Below are 18804 nucleotides of genomic sequence, written 5' to 3' on the forward strand. Positions count from 1 at the left end.
TACTTCGGAAAAGCCCAACAGTTAGAAGCATGTAGTGAAAAAAAAAAAAACAATTTCAGAAGGAAATTGTAATATAAATAAAGGAGAAAATAACCAATGGGTTATAATAATAGTTTATTATATATAAATAGAATGAAAAATATCACTCACAAATAGACTTTGGGATTAAATGTAAATTGCTATCACATTATCAAGTAATTGGATAAATATACCTCATGATTATCTTTCTGGTGAACCCATTCCTCATAATTGTGTCCTGAAAAACTTCATTATCAAAATATTTTGAGATACCAGAGAGAATAATGATTCAAAAAGAAAGGTGAAATGGTAATATAATTTAATATTTGATAATGAGTTTCAAAAATTAAATGCATCTAAGTGGATAATATATAGGTGCTTAGATGAAAGTTTAAAATATCAAAGTAAAGAGGAGTATTTGGGTTTCATCTCAGTAAGTTTGTATAATTTTCAGAGATAATCATCCATCATTCTGGATATGAAACTCCAGCAGTTTTGTATTTATATAATAAAATGTAATTAGAAGAAAATATATGCTACACTTCAGTTGTACATACTTAATTTATCAGAATGTTTTTTTTTTTCCTCCTAGCCCTAAGGCTTTATAAATGCCTGGTGAACCCGTTAAGCTTCTTATAAAAGTGCATTTAAACTTTTCCTTTCCTGATGGGCAATCTGTTTTCATCTTTAAAGAGTAAATTAATTGAAGTGCCCTGAGTCCTGAAATTCTGATTAAGGATTACTGAATAGATTGTCTGCTTAGTAGAATTCAAAGATATGCTCCTTCTAATTAAAAACTAGTTGGTCAATAATTACTGAGTTCTTAGGGAAGGTAGTTCAAATGGGAGGATAGGTAGGAATACTGGAAGTCAAAAGTCTATGGAGAGAGAGGAACAAGAAAAAGGAAACATACCATGTGTCCCACCTGCCGCTATAGGAGAGAGTATTTCTGATACTACATGATGCTATGTAAAAGCTTTCCCAATTGAGTCTGCAGGGAAATCGAAAGCATCCTTGATTAAAACAAGTGAAGCCAAACTAGTGGATTATACTTAGTTCTGACTAGGAGACCAAATGTTATTCATGAGTTAGATATTAATATTATTATGTAAGCATTTTTGAAAGCCTACTGCATGCCAAGTATTAATTTTTTGCCATTGAATTAGCATTTTAAAATCTTTTTGTTTTGTGTATTTATTTATTTTAGATTGCAGGTTTATTCACTTATGAATACAGATTGATTATTTCGACATCTCTTAGGAAACACAACAAGGCTTTTCTCCTTTTTTATAAAATCTCTCCTTGTCTTGAATTTCTCCATAGTGATTGCAAAGCTATATAAGATACATCATAATATCCTAAGGATATTGGAAGAAAATGCTTCATGATGGAAAATTTCCTTAAAAGTTGCCTAATAATAGACTCAAACCATTCATAATATTTATAATTATTTTTTCTAGAATAATATCCAATAAAGTTATTGGATCTCTATGATCTATATTTTAGTGTAGTGATACTCATGCAATTGTATCAGAATCAACAAAACCTAGGTTTTAACAAAGTTTTGAACCTTGAGTTTGGCATTTCCTACTAACACTGTAATGATGTGGCACTTATTTACTGAGCCATGGACTCTGGAAGGAGAAAGAAAGAGGATTTTTTACATCAGATAACAGCAGAAATCTATAGCAGGTCTTTGACTCTAACCTCTCTAGTTTTGGGAACTATCTAAATACTCCAATCCCTCATTCTTCCTGCTGGCTATTAATGACTATGTCAAAAGCAGCAAGTCACCAGCCCACTAGAGTTGTCATCAGCCTTGAGGATGATGACTGATGCATTTGTCAACAGTGTTGGACTGTGTCAAAGGAGTTAATTATTGTCCTTGGTGCTATCTTCTGATGGCACGGAGATGGCAAGTAATAACGCTTTCTGCTGCAGAAATCAGAAATTCAAACTCCACTTTGATTTCTCAAATTTCATCAAAAGTGCAATTGATGTAAAAATCATTTTTCCCTGACTTAATTTTCAGGCCTTCTATTTGAAAACTATAAAATTTCAGAGGATTGAATCAGGAAAATGTGATAAGTCTGGGATGCACTAAGTTCTCTTCTTTGCAAGCCTAGACAGTTTTTATTAAACAACACTTGTGCATAGGCAATGATCTTCCTCAGGTAGTTTACTTCCAGTTGGCCTTTTATTTCCTCATGTAAAAAATAGAATTGGGATGGACAGGAAGACAAGCCACTAACCTCCATATGTGCCTAGGCATGTAGACCCTGGAACAAAATGTAGATTAGAAAATAATTCTGAAATCTTATTACAATGAGAATTTCTTTTATTTACTTGGTGTTTTAAATATCAAAAATTTATTGTATCTTAAAAGATAGTAATATAATTTTTGTAAATTTAATCTGCAAGGCCGGCACCGTGGCTCACTAGGCTAATCCTCCGCCTTGCGGCACTGGCACACCAGGTTCTAGTCCCAGTTGGGGCGCCAGATTCTGTCCTGGTTGCCCCTCTTCCAGGCCAGCTCTCTGCTGTGGCCAAGGGAGTGCAGTGGAGGATGGCCCAAGTCCTTGGGCCCTGCACCCCATGGGAGACCAGGATAAGTACCTGGCTCCTGCCATCAGATCAGCGCAGTGCACCGGCCGCAGCGCGCTGGCCGCGGCTGCCGCTGGAGGGTGAACCAACAGCAAAGGAAGACCTTTCTCTCTGTCTCACTCTCTCACTGTCCACTCTGCCTGTCAAAAAGAAAAGAAAAAAAATTTAATCTGCAAACTAGAATTCCCTTTAGAATAGTTATCAGGTAGAGAAGAGAGAAGGATAATATGACAAAAGCCAAACTTAAAATTGATACTGAAGTGATCAGTTGTCACATGTGCACAATTCTTGACTTCTCACACATTGATTAAACTCTTTGGTCTCATCTGTAACTGAAATTTTTGTTGCAAGTTGAATTAATTTGGAAAGTTTAAGCCATTAGCCAAGACCTAGCCCATATTAGTCTGGAGGTGGAGAAACATGGTATTTCTTAGTAAATAAAAGAATAATAGCTATTATGTTGAATAAAATATTAACTCCCATTTGATAAAATATTAACTCTTTCCCATTTAAATGATGAAAAAATATGAGGTAAAAACCTGACTAATATTCAAGTTATAAGGGCCGGAGTCATGGCTCAATAGGCTAATCCTCCACCTGCGGCGCCAGCACCCCGGGGTTCTAATCCTGGTCGGGGCACTGGATTCTGTCCCGGTTGCCCCTCTTCCAGTCCAGCTCTCTGCTGTGGCCCGAGAAGGAAGTGGAGGGTGACCCAGGTCCTTGGGCCCTGCATCCACATGGGAGTACAGGAGAAGCACCTGGCTCCTGGCTTTGGATTAGCACGGTGCGCCGGCCACAGTGCGCCAGCCACAGTGGCCATTGAGGGGTGAACCAACGGAAAAAGGAAGACCTCTCTCTCTGTCTCTCTCTTTCACGGTCCACTCTGCCTGCCAAAAAAAAAATTAGTATTCAAGTTATAATATCTGAAAATAATCCAGTTTATGCATAATTAAATTGATCTCTGTCAGTTGTTACGAATAAAAAGGAAAACAATTTCCTTTCACTTGGTTTTTAAGTGTAGTTTGTAGACAAAAACTTGGCTTTATCATAGAGTAAATCTCAGACTGTTAAACGATATTGATAATCTAGAGGCAAGTGTCTGAGAATCATAAAATTGTGTGAATGAGAATACATCTGAGAGTGTTTCTGAAATGATTTTCAAGAGATTTTACCCTATGAACACACTTAAATTTTAGATGTGACTTAAAAAAATATGTAATAGAGACTAACACTGTTGTGTAGCAGGTAATGCCACTGCTTGCAGTGCAGGCATCCCATGTGGTCACTGGTTCATGTCCAGCTTCTCCTCTTCCAATCCAGCTCTCTGCTATGGCCTGGGAAAGCAGTAGAAGATGGCCCAAGTCCTTCGGCCCTGCACCCATGTAGGAGACCCAGAAGAAGTTCCTGGCTCCTGGCTTCAGATTGGCCCAGCTCCAGCTGTTGCAGAGTGGATGGAAGATGACTTTCCAGTGGATGGAAGATGACTCTCTCTCTGCCTCTGCCTCTCTGTAACTCTGACATTTAAATAAATAAATAAATCTATCTCTCTCTCTCTCTATCTATCTATATATATAAATGTGTAATAACTTTTATCAAAATTACTATCACTAGGTCATTGACATTGTGTTATTTAATTTAATTTAATTTAATTATATCTTTCCATTGCCAAACTTTTTTATGAGTTCCAATAGTCTCTCAGTGGAGTCTTTTGGATCCCCTACATACTCTTACCATCTGCAAATAGGGATAGTTTGACTTCTTCCTTTCCAATTTGTATCCCTTTGATTTCTTTTTCTCACCTAATTGCTCTGACTAAAATTCCCAGGACTACATTGAATAGCAATGGTGAAAGTGGGCATCCTTGTCTGGTTCTGGATGTTAGTGGGAATGATTCCAACTTTCCCAGATTCAGCAGGATGCTGGACATAGGTTTGTCATAAATTGCCATGATTGTGTTGAGGAATGTTCCTTTTATACTCAACTTTCTTAAGGTTTTCATCATGAAGCAGTGTTGTATTTTATTAAATCATTTCTACCCATCTATTGAGATAACCATGTTTTTTTATCCTTAGTTTGTTCATGTGATATATCACATGTATTGATGAATCCTATGTGGTCCAAGTGAATGATCTTCCTGATGTGCTGTTGTATTTGATTAACTAATATTTTGTTAAGATGTGTTTTTTTTTCTATGTTCATCACAGATATTGGGAATCAAAATATAAATTGTTACTAATCACACGTTATTTAAATGCTTCATTAAAGTAAAATTTTAAAAGCTGAAAATATTTATATCAAAATTCTAATATTCTTTTTTGTACCTTATTTTCCTTCTCTAACTGCAGGAAATATTTTTTGTAGTTTGATCATTTGAAACTTGGAATATCTTTTCAGAGTAAATCAAATTATGCTTGTGGACTGGCTACTGATTGTAGCTTTTGTTTTTAGTGTATAACTTGTAAAAGAGCTTGCAGCAAAATGTAAATGACCAAAATCACTTAGCTCACTTTTTAGTTTCTCAGAACCCTCTTTCATTATGGTTAGCAAGACATTTTTGATGAAGAAAGCAGGGCATTGGTTGACATATGGTTCAAGCTTATCTCTCCATGAGTTCTGCACTTGGAGTAGAACTGCATGTGTTCCTTTTACTTTTTTCCCAACTCTACTTACTTCAGTAGTGGTATACTTCCCTTTGACAACTTACAAGAAAGCTTAACTTCTACATAGACTTCATTTCTTATTCTTTCTAGTAGATTTCTCCTTTTCAATATGCTTTGATATACGGTCTATAGAGTAAAGTTTAGAATTCAAAAGCACCATTTCTACTTAGGGGCTCATATCTGCTTTTCATGTGATACGATAATGAGACTTTGATTTTATTCAGTATGCCGTTCATACTAGCTTAACCACTACATTTCTCATAACTTATTTTTGAAATCTACTATTGGTATAAAGCAGTTCTTCTGTAGTACCCTAAAATGATCTTGAAAGCTTAAAATAATTTGTCTATGGTTAAATAAAAATACGAGGCATATGGGATAAATGAGTCTTCAATACAGTTTTATCTGTATAAAAGCGTAGGAGAACTCTCTTGGAGCAGAGTACTGCCAAATCTAGCACATTAAGGAAAACTTGATTTGTAGCATGTTTCTCAATTTAAATGTTTTTTTAATTCTTCTGTTAAATGAGAGAGCAACAGATGTGAGCAAACTTCATCAGTAGAATTACTGTAGACAATTACTGTAGACAAAGAAGTTAAATAAAATTCTGAAGCACTACAACATATGTAGAGTATGTCTGTTTCTTTATACATATTATAAGTATATAACGCACAAATATATTACACACATACCAGAAGATGTTCTTGTATGTTTATTCATTTACATCTGACTTTTTTAGGTAAAAGCAGTATAAAAGGTTTTATAATACTAGATTATTAGACTTTTTTTCTTTAGGCAAACTCCAGAATGGAGTTGGGGTTGGCGGACGAAGGAAGAAATAAATAAATAAATAAATCAGGATGCCTCACCTTGATTTAACCTGAGGGACTTGGTTTTATTCCTTTCATTTTGTATGGATAAGGCACATTGGAGTATTCTATTTCCAGGGTCAGAAAGCTTCACTGTAATGCCACTGTTTAATGTGCACCCACCCAGAAGCACACACACATACTCCTAACAGTAATTACATCCTAGTGTTGAGATAATGTCTTCCTGTCCAAACAGAAGCTGCTGACCTAGTGAGATTCTTTATTGTTTTGATGATAGTACTCTCATTTATCCACACCTATACACTCAGACAACAGCAGGCCTGATTATTTAATATAGCTTTTAAGAAAATGAAGACTAAGAATTCCAAAATGACAATAAACCATTTCATTTTAGTTAATTTTATGACATATCTGGTTTTAGTGTTTGTAGCTGCTATAAAACATATGTTAACTCACTAATAAAACCTGAGTGATGCTGTACGTGTCACCTCTTCCTGCATTGGGAAGTGGTGTACAAGTTATTACCTCTAGAACAGTTGTTCCTGTCTCCTGTGCAGATCCATATCATTCTCAAATTTGCATTCTGATAGAGAAGCAACAAATGTTACTTAAATCCCATGAAGTGTGTTAATTATACTAAGCTCTGTGAAATTATGGGTGAGGGAGCCAAAAGGATTTCTGCAGCTGCATCTTGGGTCTCTTGAGCATATCTTGTCAGATTAATGTCTTTGTCACTTATATGATAACCTTAAGATTGCTTTTTCCCCCTAAGTGGTATTCCCTAAACCTCAATGATATGGAAAGTCTCACACAAAGCTAAATAACAGATGTACTTTTGTATTATTTATATAAATAATGGTGATCTCTTTAGAGAAACAAGTTGAAATTCAATTTCAAAACTAAATTGAATGTCTATCTTATCAGTTTTACCTAATTATACATATTTCCTTCATTTTTAGAATACCATGTAAAGCATAGACTATGGAATAAGAAATAATCTCACATACTTTTACTGTGAATATAAAGGGAAGAGATTCTCTGGAGTATCCCCTTGTACATGCCTGTCTCTGGACTCTATGTAGAAGAATTAAGAATAACCTCATCCATACATGCATTTCACTGAAATCTGAAAGTTTCTGTCAAGTGTTCTGGTTTATAGGTAGCTTTAAAAAGTGGCCACCATCTGTGGATAGGAAGACTTTAATACGTCCTTCTAAGTTCAGGAAAGTAAAATAAGTAAGAACACATACATTAAAGTGGAATATTTAACTCACACTATTTCATTTTTCTGTTTGGTTAAACCTCATTGGATCCTATGTAGCAGTATAGCATAGTTATTTTGGGATCAGTTTCCAAAATTAGACAGCTTTCCTGGGTTTGAATATTTGTTCTGTCACTGGCTGTGCAAACTTGAACAAAATAATCTGTTTCTACATCTCAAATTGAGTGCAATATTAGTCATTTCATATGTTTTTGTGCAAATTAGAAGTATTAATATATGCAATGTGCTTATGCAACTTGCTGAAATGTTATCTACTGCTATTACAAGAACTTTGAAGCAAAGATTCTGTGCAGAAAAATAATGGAAATGGTTCCGCTTATTAGGCATACCGTTAAACATTTCAGAGTCTGTCAGGATAGTTGTTCAGCAGAGTTTCTTTCTTTTTTTTTTTTTTTTTTTTTTTTTTTTTTTTTTTTTTTGACAGGCAGAGTGGACAGTGAGAGAGAGAGACAGAGAGAGAAAGGTCTTCCTTTGCCGTTGGTTCACCCTCCAATGGCCGCCGCTGCAGCCGGCACACCGTGCTGATCCGATGGCAGGAGCCAGGATCCAGGTGCTTTTCCTGGTCTCCCATGGGGTGCAGGGCCCAAGCACCTGGGCCATCCTCCACTGCACTCCCTGGCCATAGCAGAGAGCTGGCCTGGAAGAGGGGCAACCGGGACAGAATCCGGCACCCCGACCGGGACTAGAACCCGGTGTGCCGGCGCCGCAAGGTGGAGGATTAGCCTATTGAGCTACGGCGCCGGCCAAGCAGAGTTTCTTATGCAAGATACTGTGTTCCATTTCACGAATACAGGATGTTCTGAACCCTCAGAAAGCAGCGACTCTTAGAAAGTCACCCACTTACTGGCAAAATCTCAACCCATTGGAAATCCATATCACAAGTCAGACCCATCAGAGACAAATCTAATCCTTTTCATTGAAAAATAGCTTGCAGTAGTTAGCTATCCTTAGTTTACTCAGATTTGGAAGAATGGGTTGGTTTGGCAATCAGTGTCCAAGAGCAACTGAAAACCTTGACATAATTTTTCTTTAAAGCAATAAAGAGAATTACTGCAAAAGTAGATAGTCAGTAATCTTACATAACAACTTGTGGCTTTGTCACTGGGTTTATTGTTCAGGGAGCTCATCATTAGTATTTTCTGAGGATTCATGATGAAATTTTAATTGACAGAGTGAGGCTTTAAAATCTCAATTTTTGTTGATTCTTGCTATACAGGATCTTGTCTACATTCTAAAAAATCATGTATTTTAAAATTTTAAAGATTGTAACAAAAATCATATACTGCCTTGCTTCCTTAACATTTCATTGTTTATCAAGAGGTTCACACTCATAATTTTTCTTGTTTTAAAAAAATAATATCAGCTAGAAAGACTATGTATTTTCAATCTTGTTTCATAGGTGTGGAAGAGCTTCTTTTTATTTTATAGAATATAAAATACTCTATAAGTGCAGGCTTAACTTCACAAAGTCATTATGTGAGAGAACAAAATCTTAAACCAAAATTGCCTGCTACCAATTCAGTACTAAATATATGAAATATTTGAGAAACAATACTTAGAGACAAATGGGAAATCATAATTTTTGTATCACGTTCTCAAAACCTTAGTCTATTCTTTTATGTAGACATACAAAATTAAGTTACTTCAGTTTGGAGAATGGATCTATATAAATTTTATCCTAATAATTTTAAAAAGATTTAGAAATTCAGCAATCCAGTTAAGAAATGGTATAAGGATATCAACAGGCATTTTTCAAAGGATGAAATACAAATGGCCAACATGAAAAAATGCTCAGGATCACTGGCCATTAGGGAAATGCAGATACATACCACAATGAGATTTTACCTCATCCTGGACAGAATGGCTATCATTGCTTCCTGAGTTTTATTGCTGAATATCTATTCATAGTAACCTTTGATAATTTCTCTTCAAAAGTCAAAAAAGAATGCAATTCTCTCAGGGAACAAATTAAGACACATGTCCAATTTTTAGGTAAAATAAATTATTATTTAAGATTAGTTGGTGCCGATGCTGTGACATAGTGAGTAAAGCCACCACCTGCATTTCCAGCATCCCATATGGGCTCCAGTTCGAGTCTCAGCTGCTCCTCTTCCTATCCAGCTCTCTGTTATGGCCTGGGAAAGCAGGAAAAGATGGCCCAGATCCTGTGTCCCTGCACCCGCGTGGGAGACCCAGAAGAAACTCTTGGCTACTAGCTTTGAATCAGCGCAGTTCTGGCCTTTGCGGCCATCTGGGAAGTAAAACCAGCAGATGGAAGATCTCTCTTTCTCTCTCTCTCTCTCTCTCTGCCTCTCTGTAACTCTGCCTTTAAATGAAATAAATAGAAATTTAAAAAGCAGGAAAGCAGGATTAGTTGAGCAACGTTCTTCTCTTTGTTGGCAAGTGGGCATTTTGACATGTCTGTTCTCTGTGACTCAAACCAGGGACTTTTTATTCTTCCACAGGAGTTAATGCATTTCTCTCCCTCTTGCCCAGTTTAACAATTTACCCTTAGCTCTGCAAGCACTACAAATTTCTTAGTAGCCTCACTGTGTGGTCGGATTTGTTGTCCTTCATTTAATGTTTGAATTGGAACTGAAGACATTATCCTGGAGCTGGATAGATTATCAAGTTCTCGTTTTGGAGTATCTAGGGAATAAAAGTGTTTTGAAATGTTGCATTTTTCCCTTTGTTTTTCCAATTTTTGAAAAAAAACACATTTCCTATATTTTTCAGTTATAAAATAAGGCAATATACAGTTTAATATGCTTACTATTTAGTTGTCAATCAACTCTAATGCCGACAGAGATCATCAGAAAGTGATATTTATTAGAATGCACCTTTTCTCTATGCTATTCAGAGATCTTGATCTACACTCCAATATTATGAGCTGATATTTGTGAAAGATAATGATTTGTTTTTTCATGTCTTCTAGAATCACTGTAAAATCTGCTCATTGCTGCAAGCTAAGGTCACACAGCACTCACAGTCTTATTATAATTGACAACTACATCTTGGTTTGAACTCCAATTCAATTTATACAGGTTTTCCCTTACACATTTTTTTCTCATATATTAGGTAAATAGAATGCTCACACAGCCTTAAATCAGTCAAAGGGCAGATAGATGTTTTGTTGTACAAGCTCTCTCCAAATAGCTTGGCAAACAGCTCTGCCACTGCAATAAGCACTCTTAGTCCCCTAGGGCTATCACCATGTTTTGTTGTAGAAGGCGGTGATATCTTTAACACTTTGCCTGTCAGTAAAACTTATTTGATAAGTGTGTTAGCAATTGATATTAAATACTGCCCCCAGAATTATCACATCTATATACTCCCCATTCTGCTTTAGCTTCTTGCTGATACTCAAATGTACTACACACACACACACACACACACATATATATATATAATATCACATTTCCCTATATATACACATATATATGCATATAGGTATATGACTCTGTGTTTTTTCTTGTCCTAGGAAAGAACAGATTGCTTATGTGCCCACATTTTTTTTCAGTCATCTTTTGTTCTTTAAAGACCAGCTCAAACACTTGTGAGTACTTAGTAGCGGATTCTTCCTGTATGGTATGAACCATTCATTATTTAATATGGGGAGTTCAGTTTCTAGGAATATAAAAGATTATTAATTGCACAAACTATAAACTCGGTTTGGGAATCCAGAAAACAGACACCCACTGGTGAGTCTGGTCCTATCTAAGTTATGACACTGTAACTATGAAAGAGAAAATTAGACAATGATACTTATTCTTAAAGGATAGTAAAAAAGACTATATTAATGACCAACTTGAAAGGCTTAGGGACCACCACAAGGAGGTATGACAGTGAAGGGGAGAAAGGAGGGGAGCAGATATTAGGGATACAAGAAATTGTGGCTAAATACCACTCACAGGACTGTCTGAAAACTGACCAGCATGACCAGGCACCCACTGGGGGATGAAGAGGGGTAAGGTATCTGACCAGAGACAGATGATAATCAGACAAAGAGGATGGAGGGTTCTGATGAGCTGATTTAACACGGTTCTTTTTCTCAAACCAAATTGGACAAGGAAATGGACATCTGGACCAAGAAGAAGTGCTTGGCCAAGCAAAGACTTTTTGTTAGTGTGTAACTATGCTTTGCATTTCCCTTTCATTTATTTTTTCTGTCCTTATGACTACCTTGAGAAACAGCAGTAAAAACAATATATACTGGTGAAAGAAAGTTATTTTATCCCCCACTCCCTTAATAGGATTCCTGATTTCAGGAATGTACAATATTTAATAGTGATTTAATGAGTATTTTTTAAATATCAATTAACTTATGAAAATATGGACATGAACATTTCATTCATGGTCCCAGACCAAACATAATAAAAGGGTGAAAAGTTGGGCTTCAGTAAAAGCAATTTTTTTCTCAGATTTGTTTCTAATCTACTTTATGGTATCTCTAATCCTTTCCCATCAATGTCCTCATACCAATATCTTGTCTCTTGGAATATCTAGAAAGTGCTTGAGGAGATATTATAACCAAAAACTGCTCAGTTATTATTTAACCCAGTTCTCTATCATTTAATTAATGTAATTTATTATGCTTTAATTTATCTAAAAATCACGTTAGCTCTTTTTATGTACCCTCAGATACATATAAATTTGCAGTACCAAGAAATTCATCATGTTCAACATGTTCCCTTTGGTCTTATAAGACAAATACTAGGCACCAGATACTTACCGAAAGAATTATCAATGAATGAAATGCTGCAGAAGTAATTTCTTTGACAATCTCACTTGTTTTTTTCTCTATGTCATGAATTTAAGCAAACTCGTTTGTTATGTGTTGCACACAGTCATCTACTACATATGCAACAGGGATACTAAAATATCATATTGTCTAATGACTTCATAGCCATCTTAGTTTGTGTATGTCACCCAATGATGCCCAAATCAATTGCTTGATACAGCTGTTTGTTACTAAGTGACATATCCTTGCTATTAAGTGTCACATAGCTATACTTATACAGTACCTACTACATGACATACATTTTTATAAGCATTGAAAACATGATGCATTATGCCTATGTTGTAGGCACTGAACATATAATTGCTAAAATATTTGCTATAATTACATTAACAATCAACTGAACCTTGGAAAAGAAATTTGCTGTGAAATAATTGTTTGTATTAGGGGTTTATGATATCCCTTATTTCTTTGCTTCCCACCCTCTAATTCCTTATAATTTAATCTGGAAATAAATCAAGCAAAGAGTTATATGAAGACACCAAACCAAGCAAAAAACATAATAGAAACTTTATTAAGGAAAGCTTTTAAAAATCCATGTATCTTACATTTGCAAAATCATAATTAAATTTGTTTTACTGCACATATTCTTTATATTAATATCCCCAATGTAAAATTATCATATGAATATAAAACTATACATGAGGAATAAATGTTCTTGCATTATGATTTGTGTTTTAAATGCTACTGAAAGTGTGAGTTCATCTTCCAATTGTGTCCAATTTAAAATAAAGAATATTTTAGACACTATGAAAACATATTTGAATATGAATTATGTATGTATCCATTTAAAGTCAAGAGGAGAGCAGGTGCAATTATCTGGAAAAATAAAGTCAAAATTTCTTTTTCATCACTTTCTGGATATTTTTAAAACATTGCATTTCACATCTTTGCAATCTTACTATAAATAAAATATATAAGAAACTATGTTAATTGTGGATGATTGCCTTAATTTGTTTATTAAATTGCATTTTTAAAAATTGATTAAACACATTTCAATGTCCAGTTCTTTTGAAAATTCTCTGAAATACATAAAATCACCAGAAAATAAAAACAACTGGTTTGAAGTTTCCAACATAGTTGTATAAACTTTTATATTACATTTGGAACCATGAATCTTTTAGATTAGGGTTCTAAAACCAAAATATCTAGGCAAAATAAACAGTATTAACATGTGCTTACATTATCCTGCTTCCCATGTTGGATCGTTCTCTCCTTTTTTTATTCTATCAGTTAGTATTCTCAGACACTAGTCTTGTTTGTGTGATCCCTTTGACCTATCAGTATGATCAATTGTGAACTGAAATTGATCACTTGGACTAGTGAGATGGCATTGGTACATGCCATCTTAATGGGATTGTATTGGAATCCCCTGGCACATTTCTAACTACTGCAAAAGTTTTTGAAATTCATTCAGAATTTTGTTAAATACATAGTTTCCATAGACTTTCTGAAGTCCCCTTGTAATAGAGAACTAAGGAGAACAAAATGAGAAACATAGGTGAAGTAAAACTATTCTTGCTTGTTGAAGTTGATGTGATATTCGTGTAAATAGAAATACTGAGGAGGGATATTGGTAAAGGAATGATGTGGAATCATCTAACAGTAATCATCATCAAATATATTAACCAGGGAGAAAAGAGTCAATATAACATTTTAAAATCAGTTCATGAAATCAATTACATGGCCTTTCTCAATGAAGAAAATCACCTTATTCTGTGAGTCAAGCTAAATATCTTAGAATGGAGTTAGTAATAATGAAAAGAAAATAGGAATATGAGAAATCTCATTAGAAAAATTGGTCATGTTTAGTAAATTACTTGCTACAAATCTGAGGAGAAGTAACCAGTCTAAAATATCCAGAGATGTGAATTTTTGTTATATGTTTTATATGTAATTTTCCTCAGTGTGCAATTACATTTTTCTTATATCACACTTTTTTACTGGATTATATTTCCTAATTTATTTTTAAACTCTTTGATATTACAGTCATATTTATTTAGTTTTCAATTTTGCCCAATGTCAAATACACTCTTGCACAGTTAATTAAGCAAAAATTCTAGTTAACTGAATGGCAGGACTTAAATGGACTTACTTATTATGCTGGGACTCACAATCATGAGGGGCAAGTGTACACTTTACATATGCTCAATTTGGGTCACTAAACAATGAAAATAGAAATATTCTATTTCTTATCACTAAGATTAAAAAAATGGCTCTGATGAAAGACCAATACCAAAAGTGGTTATGTGAAACAAAATTTAGGAGCAGAGTTAATGTGTCAATGTTGATTAGGTCTTTCACAGACCAGATGTTGAAGGAGATAATGAGTTTGAAAATAAAAAACTTATAAGCTTATTCACACTCATAAGGAAAATTAGTGCAAACAAGCAAGAAATAAATGAAGAGAGAATGATAACGAAAGAAAACAGAAGTAACCAGTCAAGCTGCTGCTTAGGGTGTTTGCATCCTATTACCCGAGTGCAGTTCCTCACTCCAACCCAGCTTCCTGCTAATGAGTATGGGAAGGCAGTGGAGGTCGTCCCAATTACAGACCCTGACTCCCATGAAGGAAACTTGGATGGAGTTCTAGGCACCTGGCTTTGATTTGACCCAAAATTTCCTAGGAAGAATCAAGTTCCAGTTTTCAACTGAAATTACTAATTACTAATTTCTTATTAGGTAACAGATCCTTCAACAATGTATGTCATTTTCTGTTTCACTTTCCCATCTCCTACCAATCTTTACCGAAATCCTCTTCCATATAAACTACTTGAATTGGAATCATTTCCTCAGCATCTGTTTCAAAAGCGATCTGAACTAAAATAAAATCATTTAAGCTCCTTTTCTCCAAGAAAAATTTTCCATTGTTACCAAGCCTTGTTAATACTACCGTTACCTATGAAGTCCCAATGATGGAAACTCAGTAGTCATCAATTGTTCCTCTCTCTCTTTCTTTGATCACTCCTGTAAATATGCCGACTTTCAATGACTGCTGCCCACATCATTATGCCTTGTCAAAGTTGATTTTGGCTCAAACTTCTAAAGTAATCTTTACTCCTTTGATACTTTTGTTCATGCTTATTCTACACATAGCAACTTCTCTAACTCCGCTCAAATGGTAAATATGAAATATGTCACCAAAATATCATTGCTTTTCCATTGCTTTTCAGAAATGTTAACTCTTAAATGTGTTTTCCAACCATTTTTGAGTAGTCCCCTAATTCTCACTTTAACCTAACTTATTCCCCATTCATTCTTTAGATTATGATCTTCAATAGTACTGAACCAATAGTTGCTAAGGAATTCTTGGAATGGGAATTTCCATTAGTGGGGATGGGATATGTATAACTAAAATACAAAGGGTATAAGCCAACAGGGGATTGACAATTATGGACAACATTTTTATGCAAAGGAAAACAAAACAAAACAAAAAACTTGTAAAGGCTTACTAAAGAATGGCTGTGCATTTGTGAATGTGGATACCTGTCTGATGACAGGTATTTGTAATATGTAATTACTTATGTGTTATTGAGATTAAAAATAATCTGCAACATATGTTGAATATAGGCCACACAAATAGAAAAACAATTTCTCAATCAAAATAGTTCTAATTTGCTTTGCCCCTACATGAAATATAATACCAAAGACTGTGCTGTTCATCCAGTTCAAACTAAGTTCCCAAGAAGTGACTACATGGATATCCTTTTTTTTTTTTCTTTTGGATAGGCAGAGTGGACAGTGAGAGAGAGAGACAGAGAGAAAGGTCTTCCTTTTCTCACCCCACAATGGCCGCTGCGGCCAGCATGCTGTGGCTGGCGCGCCACGTTGATCTGAAGCCAGGAGCCAGGTGCTTCTCCTGGTCTCCCATGCAGGTGCAGGGCCCAAGCACTTGGGCCATCCTCCACTGCACTCCCAGGCCACAGCAGAGAGCTGGACTGGAAGAGGAGCAACTGGGACAGAATCCGGCGCCTCGACCGGGACTAGAACCTGGGGTGCTGGCGCCGCAGGCGGAGGATTAGCCTATTGAGCCGCTGCGACTGCCCATGGATGTCCTTTTAACACCCTTTAGCAAATACAATAAATGTTCTACCATTCATTTTGTTTTGTTCATTATGTGGATGTTAACATACATAATGTCAATGACTATATCAGCCTTGTAAGATACTAATTAAGATAAGGCCTCCCATGATTTTAAAGTTGTATGCATCCACAACAATTTGAAAGAGAATAGTTCTAAAAGAAAGTTACTCTAAATCTGGAGAGAAATGATATATATGAAGATGCCTACTCCTGTTAAATTCATCTCTTTTTTCACAGATAGAGGTATGTCCCTTCATATGTATTACATGTTTTGATTGACCAAAGTCCCTAATGAAATGATACAATAAAACAAAAGGATCTATGTTTAATTCTGCCTCTAGTAAATTACACTAATTTTCAAGAAACATGAAAAAAGGAAGACAATGAAGAAATGATTATGGAGAAAATGAATGCAAGGGGGCGTGGAAATCTTGTCTTCACTCAACATTTTGTAGACAATACCTTATGAGAGTTGCCGGTCCCAATTTCTCTAATTATCGTTAAGATTCACATTTGCTTACCAAAGATTTTATTCACTAGTAATGTCAGTCATAGGTTAGACTATAAAAATGTAAAAGCGACAGAGAAAATTAGTCAATTAAATAGTGGACATGCTCTGAACAATGCAAAACAGTGTAAAACTGTTAACATGCTAAAGAGTATGAACATCTGAAAAGAGCATAGAAAAATGTCCAGCTGGGTAGTTAAATAATCACTTTTAGAAAGAGAAGCTCACAGAGAGGGTCATTTGAATAGAAGTAAGGGAAACAGTTAATTCCTTGCTATAATGTAGATGCCATGAATGATTTAGTGCTTTCTTTTTTCTTTCAGAACTTCTGATTTAAGTGTCATATGTGTTTACCCTAATTACACTGCAAAATATTTCACCAGAAAACATGATAGAGATTAAAGTATTCTACTTTATTTATTAACACAGTAAATAAATAAAATGAAAATTTCAGCATTTATATTATATTTAGTCAAAGAAATATAATAAGATGTTCAGAATGGAGATGAGATTTTAACATCCAAACTAAGGGAAATCATTATTAAATAAAATATTAGTATTAAAACATTAGAGCATTACTAAATAAAATTGGTTTTGAATGGAACTTTTGTTTTCCATCCCATATTGAACAATTTACATTCTTCATGCTTACATTCTTCCATGTCTCCCATTTTTGATTAGTATTTTATCTCCACTAGATATAATTTATAGTGTTTATTTAAAAATATTGATCTACACCTAACTACTGAAAATAAAATCTTGTTCAAAGATCTTGGGGAAAAATCACATGTCAGAGAATATAAAAATAACTAAGTAATACTTTGTTTCTCCATTCATTTTTATTATTAGACACAGAAATAAACATTTGATTAACATATAAGCCACAAAGTAAAATATACATTACAACTGATTCCATAAATGTGTATACATAATGTTATAAAATGTAAATCATACTGTTCAGTGAAGAAGGCATGAAAAATAATAAACCATTTAAAAACATAAGTGACTGCAATCATTGGTACTACAGATTTGTAAGACTCAATTTATCTGTGTTATGGATCAGGTCATATTTAAAAATAAACAGTAAGCTTAGTAGTTAATGAAAACTGTTACAGGCATGGATTAAAAAATAGTAAACTGTTATATCTTCTTTTTATTCTATTTGGCTCTTTTTTTTTACTGAATATTTCCACTTTTTTTTTTTAATTCAGAATCAAAACTAGGACAATCTGCACTATTTTCAATTTCCTAACATTGTTCTGCCCTTGTTGATGGCTGAATGAGATAGCTAACATTTTTGCAACTCACACATCTTTCCGTGATGGTCCCTAAAGACAATCAAAGGTAGAAGTGAAGAAATGTTGCTTTTGACTCTGGCAAGAACTTGGAGTAAAGAGCTTTGTCTGATCAATACACAGCCTATTAATTTTGATCCTAGCCTGATGATTGTTGCTTCTGCTCCCTCCCTAGAGTTAAATTACTTTGAAACAGCACAAAAATTACTCAGAAGGCTTAGTCAGAAACCACACAAAATGTTTTCTTCCTAGCAGTCCGGTTATTCCTGAGTTCCACAAAATAAAGAGATGAGAATGGGGTTTTACAGGGAACATTTCCTGCCATATGCTTTGCAATGGAGCTAAGTATCCAGGTCTAAAGCTGTTAGGCGAGTGCTCTTTGAGAGTTTGTCTTAGGATATTACACCCAATTTTGTTGATGGGTAGAATGTTGGCTAGAACCCCAAGGATAATTGTGCAAAGTGTTTTTTATTGGAACACAGCTATAAAAGCCACAATCTTAGCTTTCAAAATGGCTAACATATATAAAGTGACCACTACAGACACATAGGGCATACCAACATGATTTTAAAATTATTCCTATGCCCAGATGCTCATCATTTAGTCAGTTTAACTGACAAATATGTTTATACATATAATCAACCGTGAAAATTGGAAGTTTCAGTATTCTGGTTTGAGGAGAAATGTCCTGAAGTGAACTTATGCTGTGCTAGTGAGAAAATGGCA

Source organism: Oryctolagus cuniculus, chromosome 9 (genome assembly GCF_964237555.1).
Source record: "Oryctolagus cuniculus chromosome 9, mOryCun1.1, whole genome shotgun sequence".
NCBI classification, from domain to species: domain Eukaryota; kingdom Metazoa; phylum Chordata; class Mammalia; order Lagomorpha; family Leporidae; genus Oryctolagus; species Oryctolagus cuniculus.